Source organism: Hydra vulgaris, chromosome 03, assembly GCF_038396675.1.
Source record: "Hydra vulgaris chromosome 03, alternate assembly HydraT2T_AEP".
Lineage (NCBI taxonomy): Eukaryota > Metazoa > Cnidaria > Hydrozoa > Anthoathecata > Hydridae > Hydra > Hydra vulgaris.
In genome coordinates, this window is record NC_088922.1 from 60661811 (window position 1) to 60676142 (window position 14332).

Here is a 14332-nt window from a genome sequence, read left to right on the forward strand (position 1 = left end):
TAAGGTAAAAACTTTAACCTTTTTTTTAAGTGTAGTTATATATATGTTAAGCCACTGTCATGTATGGAATATCACTTGGCTCAGTGTGCAGTTTATGCATTGCCGCAAATGAAAATTTTCAAAAACCTTCAAACTTTTTGGGAAATACAAAATAAAAACTTGCTATTTTCACAGTGAAGTTACTTAAGGTCCGGAAATAAAACACTTTTAGATCGTTTAAAAGTTATGATATTTAAAAATTTACAGTAAACAACAGCTTTTTATGGTTGATAAAAAAATTATTCATCAAACTGTCACACAAACTAATTGTTATTAAGTAAATACATAATATGTAAACACCTAAATAAAATTTATTTTGTTTTTTATGTATTGCATTTACGCACTAGCTTTATTTTTTTTTTAACCTAATTATGCAGCTGTTATGTATTAAATAACATTGATGGTTGTATCATGTTTTTAATTGGATAAATAAAGTTATAATTTGCTTATATCATGCTTTAATTTGGACTGGTAACTAATTGATAATTAGTCTAATAACTCAATAATACATTATGAGTTATTTATATGTTTCTATGTGGAATTACAACATTTATTTACAACACGTTTAAATTTCCAAAATATATTTTACTTCGATAAACTAAATGAAAGGTTCTCACTTTATTTTTTAATTGAATAATAAACTCATATTGTGATATCAACATGAGCTCAAAAAAGTTAAGAAGACGCACAAAGGCTTTTTTAGAAAGAATATTTAGTAGAAAAGATTTAGTAGAAAACCCTATAATTTACATGTGAGCAGTTCGCCAACTTACAAACACCTCATTCGATGTGGTTACAAGTTTGAGAAAGATTTATTTTACTGGCAGAAAATTAACTTTTGACTTGAAAATCGACATGACAAAAGTCAGTTTTTTTAACCTTTGATAAAAGATAACCCATTGAAAAATAAAATTTCCAGAACATTTTAAGCAGTGTCCATATACCTAGTATAAGTTGTTTAGAAAACTGGAGATGTTGTTTGATATGTCTGCTTGTCAGTGTGATATTCCAATTATTAATGATTGTAAAGGTATATAAAATAAAATATAAAATAATTTTAAATAACTTTTTAAATTTTAAGTGATAAGAATTTTAAATGTCTAGTTAGAAATCCAGTACCCTATCCAAACCTCCCCGACCCTCCCCGCCACCATTACCTTCTAAGGTTTGCAGAAGCCTTTGCAACAAAAATTTTTTTTAAATGATTTTGATTTGATAGTAAAACAATAAACATTTAGGCAAGCTGGATGTTGAGAAAAGTGAGTGCACAATGAAACATAGTTTGTCTCTGAGAAAAGTAAAAAGTAATACATACATTTTTTTTTGCCAGTATTATTATGCATTTACAAATACACTTCACAAAAATGGTAGATAAAGTAAAAGAAAAAAGCATCAATTGCTTATCTCTAATCATTTGACCGAGACTTTATATTTTATTGACTTGTCACTTTAACTTAACTTTAACTATTGACTTGTCACTCCAACTTAAAACACTTTCAATTTTATAACGCCTTACTTGTTTTAGGTCCCTGTTATGGTAAGAGAATATTTAAAGGACAAACAATCCAAGGTAGGACCAAACAGAAGTTGGATTTTAGGCAGTGTGGACCAAGCAGTGGCAACAAAGATTGTAAAATTGTTTATTAGAGAGAAAAAAGAGGCTACTTTAAAGAAAATTAGAAAACTTCAAACAACATCAGAAGTTGGTTCTGAAGAAATTTTTTGTTTTAAATCCTTAACTTTAGATACAGGTGAAAGTGACGAGTTTGAAGAGCAAATAGTTAATGAAAAATAGTACTAGACTTAACTGATATAGCTAAGGCTGCAATATGGTATGAAGTTAGTGATGCTACTACAACTGCGTTAATTAATGCGGTAGTAAGGTAGTGGAGAGCACTCGTCTCGTTAAGCAAAAAGTTTCGAGTTCAATCCCCACCACATCCCTGGTAGTACTGCGCTCAACTTGTTCCTCTGCGCAGCAACCTTGTTCAACAAGGTTCGCGTTTTTGAGTTATAGAGTTGAGAGAGGGTTGCAACTAAAGTAGCCTCCTCAACTGTATTGGCCTTCATGGCTTCGGGAGGTGAATTGAAATTTAAAAATCAATTGATACGATGCACCGTCAAGAAGTTTTACAATTAAAGGTAATTGGTGTAGATGGACAAAAAGACAAAAAATCATTAGTTTATGAAATGAACTATTGAATTTTTGAAAATACAAGACAATGAAATACAAGAGTAATGGGGTGTCAAACTGTGTCAAACCTGCCTTGTGTCAAACCTCCAAAACATCATCTCACTTTTTTTTGTGAAAATAATCATTTTTCTGGTCACAACTTGTTCTTTTCAGCTGTTGTTCTATAAGCGTTATATAAGCAATAGTTCCAGGCAATGCATGTTCTGGCACTGGTGTGGATGATGGTTTGTTTGTAAAATTAAGATAAGTTGTTTGCTTCACCAGTCTGAGCTACCAGTTCTCCATGTTATATCTGAAATAAATGGAAAAAACAATGAACCTAAAAAGTATTCTTCAAAAAAGGTTTCTTTATAAAATGATACGGTTTATCAACAAACAGGATAACAGAGTTCAAAAGAATGTATTGTTAAATCTTTAGGGTAAATTTTACTGATGCAGTGAAGAAAACTTCCTTTATGCTATACTACAAGATGATAAAGTTGTTATTGGTTGTGCTCTTAATCAAATCCTGTATCCAAATCCAAAGAATCCAGGAAAATTTATTCAAATTTCAAACTTAAAATCAAAGCTAAGTCAGTTAAATTTTTTGAGTTTTTGTTTCTTCAAATGAGTTACTACAAGCTAACTGGTAACTCTCTCTTACTGATCAATTCCCAGAAAAGGTAGAAAGAGCTGTAAAACTAATGTCTAAAGCTTCTAAATATTTTTATGAACGGGTGAAAAGACTTTTTTTCAGCTAAAAACCAAAACAGAACAAAAAAACAAGAGAAATGTAAAAATGTTAGATATATGTAAAAATGTTAGATATATGTATTGTATACTTTCTTCAGACTAATATTACAAACTTGTATGTTACAAATATTGAAATCAAAAACTATTTTTCAAAGACTTAGACAACTGAAAAAGACTATAAATATAAATATATATATATATATATATATATATATATATATATAGAGAGAGAGAGAGAGAGAGAGAGAGAGAGAGAGAGAGATAGAGAGAGAGAGAGAGAGAGAGAGAGAGAGAGAGAGAGAGAGAGAGAGAGAGAGAGAGAGACACACACTAGGTTTCTGCAAATCAAATCTTAAAAAAGTTAAGAACTTATGGTAACTATTTTCCCTCCTTTAAAAATTAAGGATCTTATCCAGGGCTGTAGTTTTATATCTCTATTTTTTTGGTCCCTGGTGTCTAGGAGTTCTAAAAATCTTGGGTGACTTTATCTGACTTTATTTATTATTTTCAACAAGAAAAAATTTCATGAGGTTTAACCCTTTAACTACCCTTAAAGAAATTGTGCCGACTATTTCTGGCGCTTAAAAATAAAAATAATACCACGCCAGAATATCCCGGCACCATTATATAGACTTTTTTTATAATGTTGGTTTTATTATTTGTTATTGCCTGTTCCTCTAATTGGTATTTCTATTACAATGTTTACTGATGTTTTTTAAAGAAATGTCTGCTGGATATTTCCGGCTACCGAAATTATTTTTATACCACTTAGCTGGAATAATATGGATTAACATTGCGGAACTGAATCAGCTTTATTTTATTATGTTTTTAAAAATGACGTTCAATGAAAAAGTTTACTCTTTGCAAGAGGTGATAAATTACATTAGTAGTTTGGGTTGTGACAATGATGACGATGACAGTGAAGAAGATATAAGTGATGATTCTCATGATTAGATTAAATTAAATATTAGCAGTTTTAATAAAGATTGTACTAATGTTGAAGACATTGAAATGAGTATTGACAGATTGTGCTATTGTAGATGTAGGCAACGAGAATATCAAAGAAATAGATGTTGAAAGTCCTTTAGACTATCATATAGTAAATAAAAAATAAGTCAGTAACCTATGGACTTAACCCAACTTTATAAACAGTACATAAAAGCCTGCAAATGGTGAATTACCAACACTGCATAAGTTCCTAAGTCAACCTGGATTTAATGTTGAGATTTCTGACTCTAGACCAATAAAATGTTAACAAATATTTGTTACTGATGAACTATTACATTATTAGGTTGTTAAAACTAACCTTTGTGCTCAGCAATATATTGAAACCTGCACAAATATACTAAGACATTCCTATGTTTGTTTTTGGAAGCTAACTTCTCTCTCTGAAATAAAAAAGTTTCTAGGTTTGATCTTAATTATGGGTTTAGTTTATAAACTTGCTATGCATTTGTATTGGTCAACTGATAAAATATTTTAAACACCAATGTTTAATACAGTTATGTCTTGTAATCGTTTTAATATACTACTGAAGTTTTTGATAATGATAACCAAAATTTACCAAACCCTAATGATCCAAATCGAGATTATACAAGTTACAACCAGTTATAGAGGAATTTGAAAAATTTCAAAGTGTTAATACTCCAAATCAATGTGTTGCAGTAGATAAGTCATTGTTACTATGGAAAGGTAGACTACTCTTCAAACAGTATCTTCCTCTTAAAAGAGTCAGATTTGGAATAAAACTATTTTGCCTATGTGAATACTCTGGATACATGTATCACTACAGAATTTATACCGGAATACCGGTATAAATTCTGTGGTGATACATGTATCCAGTCCAACTGATGCTATCTATATTCAACTACCAGAAGAATGTTCAAACTTTAATAATACTGAAAAAATTGTTGTATACATGATGTTGCCACTTGAATAAAGGTTATACTATTTGGATTGGTAATTGGTATTCTTCATGTAGACTTTTCCACTTTCTGCATCACTATGGAACAACAGCATGTGGAACAATTTGATCAAATCTCGTTCCACTAGTTGTAAAAAATGCAAATGTTCTGACTGCAAATGTTCTGAATGCAACTGATGTATTTTGCTTTGGCCCACTTCTATGTTTAAAGTACAAAGATAAAAAAGATGTTTATATGCTTAGTTGTCAACATAATGAAACTGTATCTCCAGTAAAAAGATGTAGAGGAAGACCTCCTCTCTCAGTAAACACAAAACCAAGATGCATCGTAGAGTACAACTATAATATAGGTTCAGTTGGCAAACACGATCAAATGTTAAAAACTTATTCAATTGCCAAAAAAAAATGAAATGGTATAAAAAATTAACATTTTGTTTGCTGCATATTGCGTTGTTAAATAGTTACGTCTTATACAAGAAAAACTAAACACTAAACTCTTAACGTTTCAACGTGATGTTGCTGCATCTTTGGTATTTGATGGTAACAATTCATTTGATTTTATAAAAAAAAAGAGAAAACGGGGGTGCTCCATCAAGACTTAAAGAGAGACATTTTCCTGACACATTAGTTCCTACTGTAACTTGGAAAAAGCCACAAGCAAGATGCCTTGTATGTTCTAAGAAAGGTGTTCGAAGGGATGTCAAGACCATTTGCCCTTTATGTCCAGGGAAACCAGGTCTTTGTGTATCACCATGTTTTAAATTATGGCATACTGAAATAGAGTATGGAGATGAACTAGGAAACAACTAGCTTTTTATACTAATAACAAACATCTTGAAGCAGTGTTCTCATATTATGTAAAACTCTTTACTTTAAAAATTGTTTTCTATTTTTAAACTGTAAAAAATTTAAGAAATAAAATAATTTAATTTAGTTGTTATTATTTAGTTGTGATTATTTAGTTGAACTAATTAAGTCCAAATAACTATATAACTTTAATATTATTTTAATAAAAAATACTAAATGTTTTTCCTTATTATATTTGCGACTGCAACCTTTTTTTACATAAAATTAAAACAGTCATGTTATTTTGCTAAAAAAAGATTTAAATACAGTATATTTTTAACTACGTAAACTGAACTGTCTATTTTAAAATAGTTTTTGTATAAATATTCCAGTTATTAATAATAGTTATTAAAATATTAAAGTTATAAATAAGAACTTGGGTTTACAACATTGCAGCTTTCGTAGGCATAACATTTTACGGAATATCTGAAAAATTATAATAATTTTACAGAAGATTTGACTGGAAATTTTAATGGTATAAAAAATTTTTATTTTCGGCCGCTCTCGTTAGTTAAAGGGTTAATGACTTGGTACTTATTGTTTTTAAACCCATAGTCTAGAAGTCCTTGCTGCCATTATACCTAAGAACTCCAGATTCAAAAATTGATTGTTCCTTTACCTCTTTATGATTTTAGAGCTCTTAGATACCAAAACCTGGAAGGAAAAATCTTTTTGTGACATAAATCTGGAGTCCTATTTGGATCTTAGCATCCCTGATCTTATTAGAGTAAATTTTTTGACAGAAAAAAAAGTTATAAAACTTGACAGAAAAAAAAAGTTATAATAAGATATATTAATTTTTATATATGCCAAATCAAAGTTTCTACATTGTTAATAAATTAGGAATGATGAAAATAGTTTATTATATTTTCACCAATTAAGTTGACTTGTTCATAGTAACAAGCTATCTGTGAAAGAAAAGGAAACTAAAAGTATTCTTGCGGGCAGCTATCACTATTTATGGTTTGGAAGCTATTATAGGTAGCCATTTGTTTAAAAGTTCAATCTTCAATGCAGTTTTTATTACTGAAATTAGTTGTAAATAACTGTTTTTCAGATAAATTTTTTAAGCAAATCCACTCCCAAATAGGCTGCAAGCATCTACCAGTTAAGTTGGGTGTTCCTCCCTCTCCCTCCCTAGTTAACACAAACCATAGAAGAGAGCTAAAGAGCAAGAAAGCTGAGAAAAAAAGATTGATGATTTCAAAAACTGTCAAATGAAGAAATGTCAAAAATTATGTGTTAGGAAAACAGGAGAGAATTTTAATGTTCTTACCAAAGACTAGATAAATGAAAATTTGAAGATGAAAGTTACAGTGATAAGATACTACTTAGTTAAAGGATGGAACCTTGATTGGAAGGATGGTACCCCATTTGTAACTGTTATAATGGTCATATAACATTACTGTTATAACAAATCAGCATTAGAAGAAGAGAATCAAGAGATCCAATTGATTATCAGAGATCCAAGATGTTAGGCTCAAGATAAGATTTTAGAAGTTTATTAATTAAGGATTCAAACTTCTCTAATAATTGTAAGAAGACTGATTGGATGAAAGTTGATTATACAATAAAATAATTAAAATAATTATACGATAGATAGCGTGGTCTAAACAATCTTTACTTGATTAAACAAATTTGTTGTACAATTTTCACATAATGGGCTGTTCAAATACGTGATGCTTTTTTAGGTATTTTTAGAGAACCCCTTCTCTTTTGTGGTATTTTTAAGAACAAAATTTCTTTGTCTGAATTTATAAAGATACTCATGAGTTAAGATAAACATTGAACAACTAAATCTTTTGGATATCAATCAATAATTTAATACTTGAGCTAACTGTTTTGTATTGTTTCACTGATTTGATAGTTACAAAATATAGGCTACAGTTGATACAATGTCTTTTTGGTAAAGATCTTTGAATGCTTTGACATGAGTAGTCGTCGTATGGCAATTCTTTGTGAAAATTTTTTTGTAACTGTCTTGGGCAAAATTGTTTTGCTAAAAGATTTAAAAAAGAAGCTTGCAAAGTTGTTCTTTGTTTTTTATTGAAATTTGAATTTTATTTTAAAAAATTGATTTTTGATAGTAATGTAAATCAATTTTAATTAATCAATTATTTAATTTAATTAATCAATTAATCAAATTATCTGGTAAATTTATGTTGGTAGGATCAGAATTTCTTTTTATGTGTGCAAATACAATATGTTACTTCTTATGACGTGAATTCAGATAAATCTCTTTTAATCATTTAACAAAAAAAAAAATGTTATAACAGTTTAACACAAAACGCCCAGTATTTGTAGTTGTTGCATATCATAATTCTTAAATTTTTCAGTATTATATTTAAATAGTTAATACCTACGAATTAGCAATTTAAAATAATTACTTTAAAATGTTTTTTTGTCATGTCACACTGTAGAAATGTAGCCCCTCCCCCATGTGATGTTTGGTGACACTTCCCAATACTCCTCCCTCTCCTAAGACTGTCACATTATTTACACCAATATAAAAATTTAAAGGTGTTGTTAAATCTGGTTTCAACTTCAAATAGTGGACTCTTAGTCGATTCTAAGTGGTGGATTTTTAAAGTCCTTATTCAAATTGACATTTCAGACCTACAGAAAAACTGTTAAAAAACCTGCACTTTAAATGTTCAAACCTGTTCTAACAATGTTAAAAAGTTATGATAATTAGAAAAAATTATGATGTCAATGTATAAAAGTTTATTATAAAACCTCGGTATAAGAAAATAGGCAATAAGAACATATGATGTTCTATAGTTCCATCTTGCACTATGCAATGGAGGAAGCTTATGCCATTTAATTTTTGGATCTTTTTTGATTCTTGAAGTAACAAAAAGCTTCACATAACTTATAAAAGAATTTAGAGTCATTTCGCCATCCTATATTTATGCAATAATTAGGCTCAGCTTCGTATGTATAATTTTTTTAAAATTTTTAAAATTTTTAGTTAAATCCTTTACAAATTTATAATCAAAACCAGGAGTTTAATAATTTATAATTTTTTAGATTTTAGATATTAGAAATATTTTCGATATTAGATATATTTTAAATATTAGATATATTTTAGGTATTAGATATTAGATGTTAGATATATTTTTAGATGTTAGATATATTTTAGATTTTAGATATAGATTTTGTAGATTTATAATTTACAATATAATCCAAAACATGTTTTAAAATGAGATCCAGTATATGATGTTGACATGAATATTGTGGTTTATTAAAGCCTCTGGTTTCCATTTCATTTTTTATTTTTATTTTAACTACCATTTAATTTTCCTGTGTTTACTGCTGTTGTATCACAATTATTGTAATACATTTCCATGCATCAAAATCATTTAGCAACTTTTTTAAAGCTTCAAAAATATCATGGAATTTTCCACTTTCACATTTAACAATTCCTAAATTGATTTTATTATTCTCATTTTGAAGTATCGCAACTTGGTATTCAGTCTTGTTTGTTTTCTTTCCATCAAAATGTAGGCAGAAATATTCTTCTTGTACTATTTTAGTAATAATTTTTTTCTTTCTTTGCCCTTACCTTATAGTTGGTCTCCATATTCCTGTCTGACTTGGAGTTTTTATTTCAATACCTTTTTCATATAACTTCTTATAGATTCTAGCTGATTTATTTGTACTTAAAGATTCAGTTATAACATGATTAAATTCTAACTTAGTTCTATTCTATACTCTCTTTCTTGATTTTTTAATTTCCACTGGTTTGTAATTGTCTTGTGAATTTAAATTTGAACCACTTTCTTCTGATGCAGTTAAACTGCTAACTGGAAAATTATTTACTTGTCAAATTTGTATTTTTTGCATTACGAACTCTAACTTTTGAAGGATGTAATGACACTTGTGTGTTAGTACAATGACCAACTTCTCCTGAACTTAATAATTGTTATAAAAATTTTTATCTTTCAAACTAAGCCACATGCCCTTAATATTGGTGATATCAAAAAGATCTCCAAAAACAGAGCATTCTTCCTTTTTTGCCAGCCTTTTTAAGATACTTGTCATATTTTTCTATAACCTTTTCAATTTTTCTTCTAACTGATTTTTTAGAAATATTTGGAAAGTTAAGTTTGTTCCTTAATTTACATATATCAACAGCAACTAACTTTACTCTTTCTTTTCTGCTTTTTTCAATTGATGCCAGGTAGTTGTAACGTTCAATAATAAAAGTTTTTTTTAGCATTCTATTAAATGAATCGAATGGTTTTTCAATAAAAGGAAGACCAATTCTTGATGTTATACATTTTTCAAATGAAACTAAATTTTTTGTCCATACTCTTGAAAATTTGTCAGCAACAGTTTTGCTATATTTATCTTAATATATATAAAGGGCAATGTGTGTGTGTTTGTTTGTTTGTTCTCTATAGAAATCCAAACCGCCAGACCGATCTCGATGAAATTTGGCATGGGGGTAGTCCTCGAGGGGGAGAAGGTTCTTAGCTGGGTTTTGACCCCGTACCCCGACCCCCGGGGTCAGGGGGGCCATTTTTTGGGCCCATTTTCGTGTACAGATATCAGGTAAGCCAGTTTAAATATTGGCCCGGGTAACTCCAGCTAGGTATATATAAAGGGCAATGTGTGTTTGTGTGTGTGTTTGTTTGTTTGTTTGTTCTCTATAGAAATCTAAACCGCCGGACCGATCTCGATGAAATTTGGCATGGGGGTAGTCCTCGAGGGGGAGAAGTTTCTTAGCTGGGTTTTGACCCCGTACCCCGACCCCCGGGGTCAGGGGGGCCCAAAAATGGGCCCAGCCTCAGCCGTGCAATTTGGCAAAACCTAAAAGCTTCCTACCTGTGGAGGAGTGTCAGAACACTTCATTTGATAACAAACATGAGGGTAAAGCTCCTTGCCTTGGGCAATGGTGAGGCACCAGTTGATGTGCAGACAGGGCTCATTAAATTCCCTGCCAACTTTTGCACACTGGTGGATTCTGCAGAGGAACTCATTGTCAAGGTGTTTCCCAACATCCAGCAGAGTTTCACCAGACATGACTGGATCTGTGAGAGAGCTATTCTGGCTCCTAAAAATGAGTCTGTCACCAAGATCAATATGCAGATCCAGAAAATGCTCCCATGCAACAAAAAGTCCTACAACTCCATTGACATGGTTATGGACCCCAGTGAAGCTGTCAACTATCCAACAGAATTTCTGAACTCTTTAGAACAATCTGGATGTCCTCCTCACATTCTTCACCTGAAAGTTGGAGCACCAATCATTCTCCTTCGCAACCTCGACAGTCCCAAGCTCTGCAATGGAACTCGACTCATCATCAAAGCTATCCTTTCAAACTTGATTGAAGCAACTATACTGACTGGATGTGGCAAAGGTGAGAATGTCTTCATTCCAAGGATTCCAATGATTCCCAATGACCTCCCATTCAGTTTCAAGCGCCTCCAGTTTCCAGTCAGGCTGGCTTTTGCCATGACCATTAACAAAGCGCAGGGACAGTCACTCAAAGTGGCTGGCATCAATTTGGAACAGCCCTGCTTTTCTCACGGCCAGCTCTATGTTGCATGCTCCAGAGTTGGATCTCCATGAAATCTTTTCATTTTGACTCCAGAAGAAAAAACCAAGAACATTGTCTATCAGAAGGCTCTTCAGTGAAAGAAATCCTCTTTAAAGAAGTCCTATTAAAAGAAAACAATAACAATCCAATGAAGAAATTACCCATGATTTAACTTTTGTAACATGTTCAACTTTTTTTTCCAGTGTGAGAGAACAATTTAATTGAAAAATTTGAGTAAATGTTCTTTTGGAAATTCTTAATTTGTTGTTTTTAAGTGGAAAATAAACAAAATGTCTTTTTCTTCCTTAATGTCTTTCAGTTATTTCATAGCTTCAACCAACAGGGTCACATTTTGTGGGATTATTGTGCAACACTAAAAAATATTGCACAATCTTACTGTGCATAGCCCAAAATTAGTATAACAAAGTTCCAGATGCTCATTTACTTTTAAATATTGGCCCGGGCAACGCCGGGTAACTCCAGCTAGTTTAACATATTAGAAAGATCTAAAATGCATCAATAATTTATGTTAGCAATATTCTGTTTTAATATTATTTTTAAAAAAATACTTTTCTTTAAAAATTTACTGTATTAAATATAAATTTTATTAAAAAGACATTGAAATGCACAAAATACACAATAATAATTAAAACATAAATCACATAAGTACTAACTATTTTCTGTATTTGTTTAATATTTTAGTTCAGAGCAACATATTACACAAGCACAGAAAATAGTTTTACTTAGGTGTGTTTTATGCTTTATATTTATTTGAAATCAAATACTTCAACAGTAATCATAACACAACATTTTAATAACATAACTTAATTGTGTGTGGGCAGGGGTCATTTTTTAACTATATGCGATATTATTATGAAATTTTGATATTAACTATCAAAAAAGAACAAAAATTATGACTTATCTTTTTTTTCTTTTATAACAAAGAATAGGCTTTTTAAAGCATTTTAAAATTCGTCTTATGGTGCTTTTGCTACAACCATGTCTTCTAGCTTTGAAAGTGAACACCTCTTCTTATAGTGTGTGTGTGTGTGTGTGTGTGTGTGTGTGTGTGTGTGTGTGTGTGTGTGTGTGTGTGTGTGTGTGTGTGTGTGTGTGTATATATATATATATATATATATATATACAACCCTCAGAATTAGGGTCAGCATTCGGCAATGTGACCTTTAATGTAACTACTATTTAAGCTCATTTATTTTTATAGTTTTTTAAGAGAATCTTATTTTCGTGCCAACATTTAGAAATTAATTCAGACTTTTTGTTTAATAAGCATTCTTGGTTTTGCAGTAATTATTTCAAATTTTTCTTGTAGGCATAGTATGCATTTTTTGGAAATATTGTTATATGCAGGCGCTGTTTTAAAGATGGACCAATTCATTATAAAATCATCAGTATTTTTACCTTTTAATTCCCATATGTATTTTGACAGCATGGTGTCTTTTGAATACTTTTTATTTTTGAAAGATTGCTTATGATTGGCAAAACGTTTTTTCTATTCACCCTCTGTTATGCCAATATATTGTTTATCAGGTACATTCTTAGAGGAAACAACACATTTATATACCATATTTTTTGATAAAAAACTTCCACTCAATGGACAATTTTGTTTACAATTACAATTTTCTGTAGTTTTTTCATTTAGGATTTCTTTTTTGTTTAACAAAGCATTATTATGACCTTTTATAATTATTTCCATATTTTTTGTGCAATTGTAGCTTACTTTAATTGCATTTTGACTAAAAATTTTATGTAATTTATTAGGGGGGGGGGATGCTTATCAATCAATTTTAAAAACACTTTTCCTATGTCAGTGGAAACATTTTTGCTATATGGGGGGTTGAACCATATTACATTTCTAGTTTTTCTACAATGTTCTATTATACGGATTGTTTCATCAGGAATAACTGTGTGGCTTTTTGCAAATTCAATTGTTTTATCTAAAATATCTGCAGTTATTGAGGGTTAAAAATCATTTATGTCAAATGGAATAAATGTACAGTCATTTTTATTTTCGATTATGGAGAACCAATTTTAACATATAAAGTTGTTTAAATATATCTTAGGCTCCTTATTAACATTTGTTGAATGCATTAATTATATTGTTGAGAGGTACTGTATTTTTTAAATGCGTTGACATTAGTCATTTAAAATGTGCGCATAAAGTTAAAAACCTTGTTTATTTTTCATTTTGGAAATAAACAATTTTGCAAACACAAACAAAAAATGTTTGTCAAATTTTACAACAAAAATTTTACCAGAGCACAAGGTGGTGGTGGAACTATTTCTGTATGGGGATGTTTCGCTGCAAACGAAATAGGTTTATTGAAGTTTTACGAAGGTCATTTGAATGTTTCTTGTTATTGTTGAATTACCTGACTTATTGGACACTCTTTTTGATTCTGAAGCTGAAGATTGTCATTTTATGCAAGACAACGCACCGTGGCACAAAGCAAAAAAACTCTGGAATGGTTCGCAATAAAGAATTTTCAGCTCCTAAAATGGCCACCCACTTCACCAAATGCAAATTGAATGGCCACCCACTTCACCAAATGCAAATTGAATGGCCACCCACTTCACCAAATGCAAATTGAATGACCACCCACTTCACCAGATGCAAATCGATCAAAAATCTTTTTTCAATTATTGACCAAAAACTTAAAAATTACAACATAAGCAACACAAATGACTTAAAGGATGCAATTCAAGATATTCGGGACAAGACTTCAATTTTTTTTCGATTTTTGCATTAAATTGGTAAATTCTGTTCCAGATCGTATTTCTCAAATTTTTAGAGCTAAAGGATCCAACATTTCTTCATATTAAATTAATTCTATTTAAAATTAGTACTATGGGCTATAATTTTGACCAGCTTATTTTTCTGTATTATTCCTAAGTGAACTTTAAAACATGTTAATTTTAAATGTATTTTCAATTTTCATTCATTTTTGTTAAAAGTAAAATGTTATTTTTCTAATAAAAAAATGTAATTATAACTTTTCATTCAACCCTCTATTAAATTTTTATCATTCAATTT

The 14332-nt window shown here is 30.2% G+C and overlaps 1 protein-coding gene across 3 annotated transcripts in view; it reads left to right on the plus strand.

Moving 5' to 3' along the window:
- Positions 1 to 14332, plus strand: part of LOC100208672 (polycomb protein eed-A) — a 69669-nt gene that overhangs the window by 46255 nt on the left and 9082 nt on the right. The window lies entirely within an intron of this gene.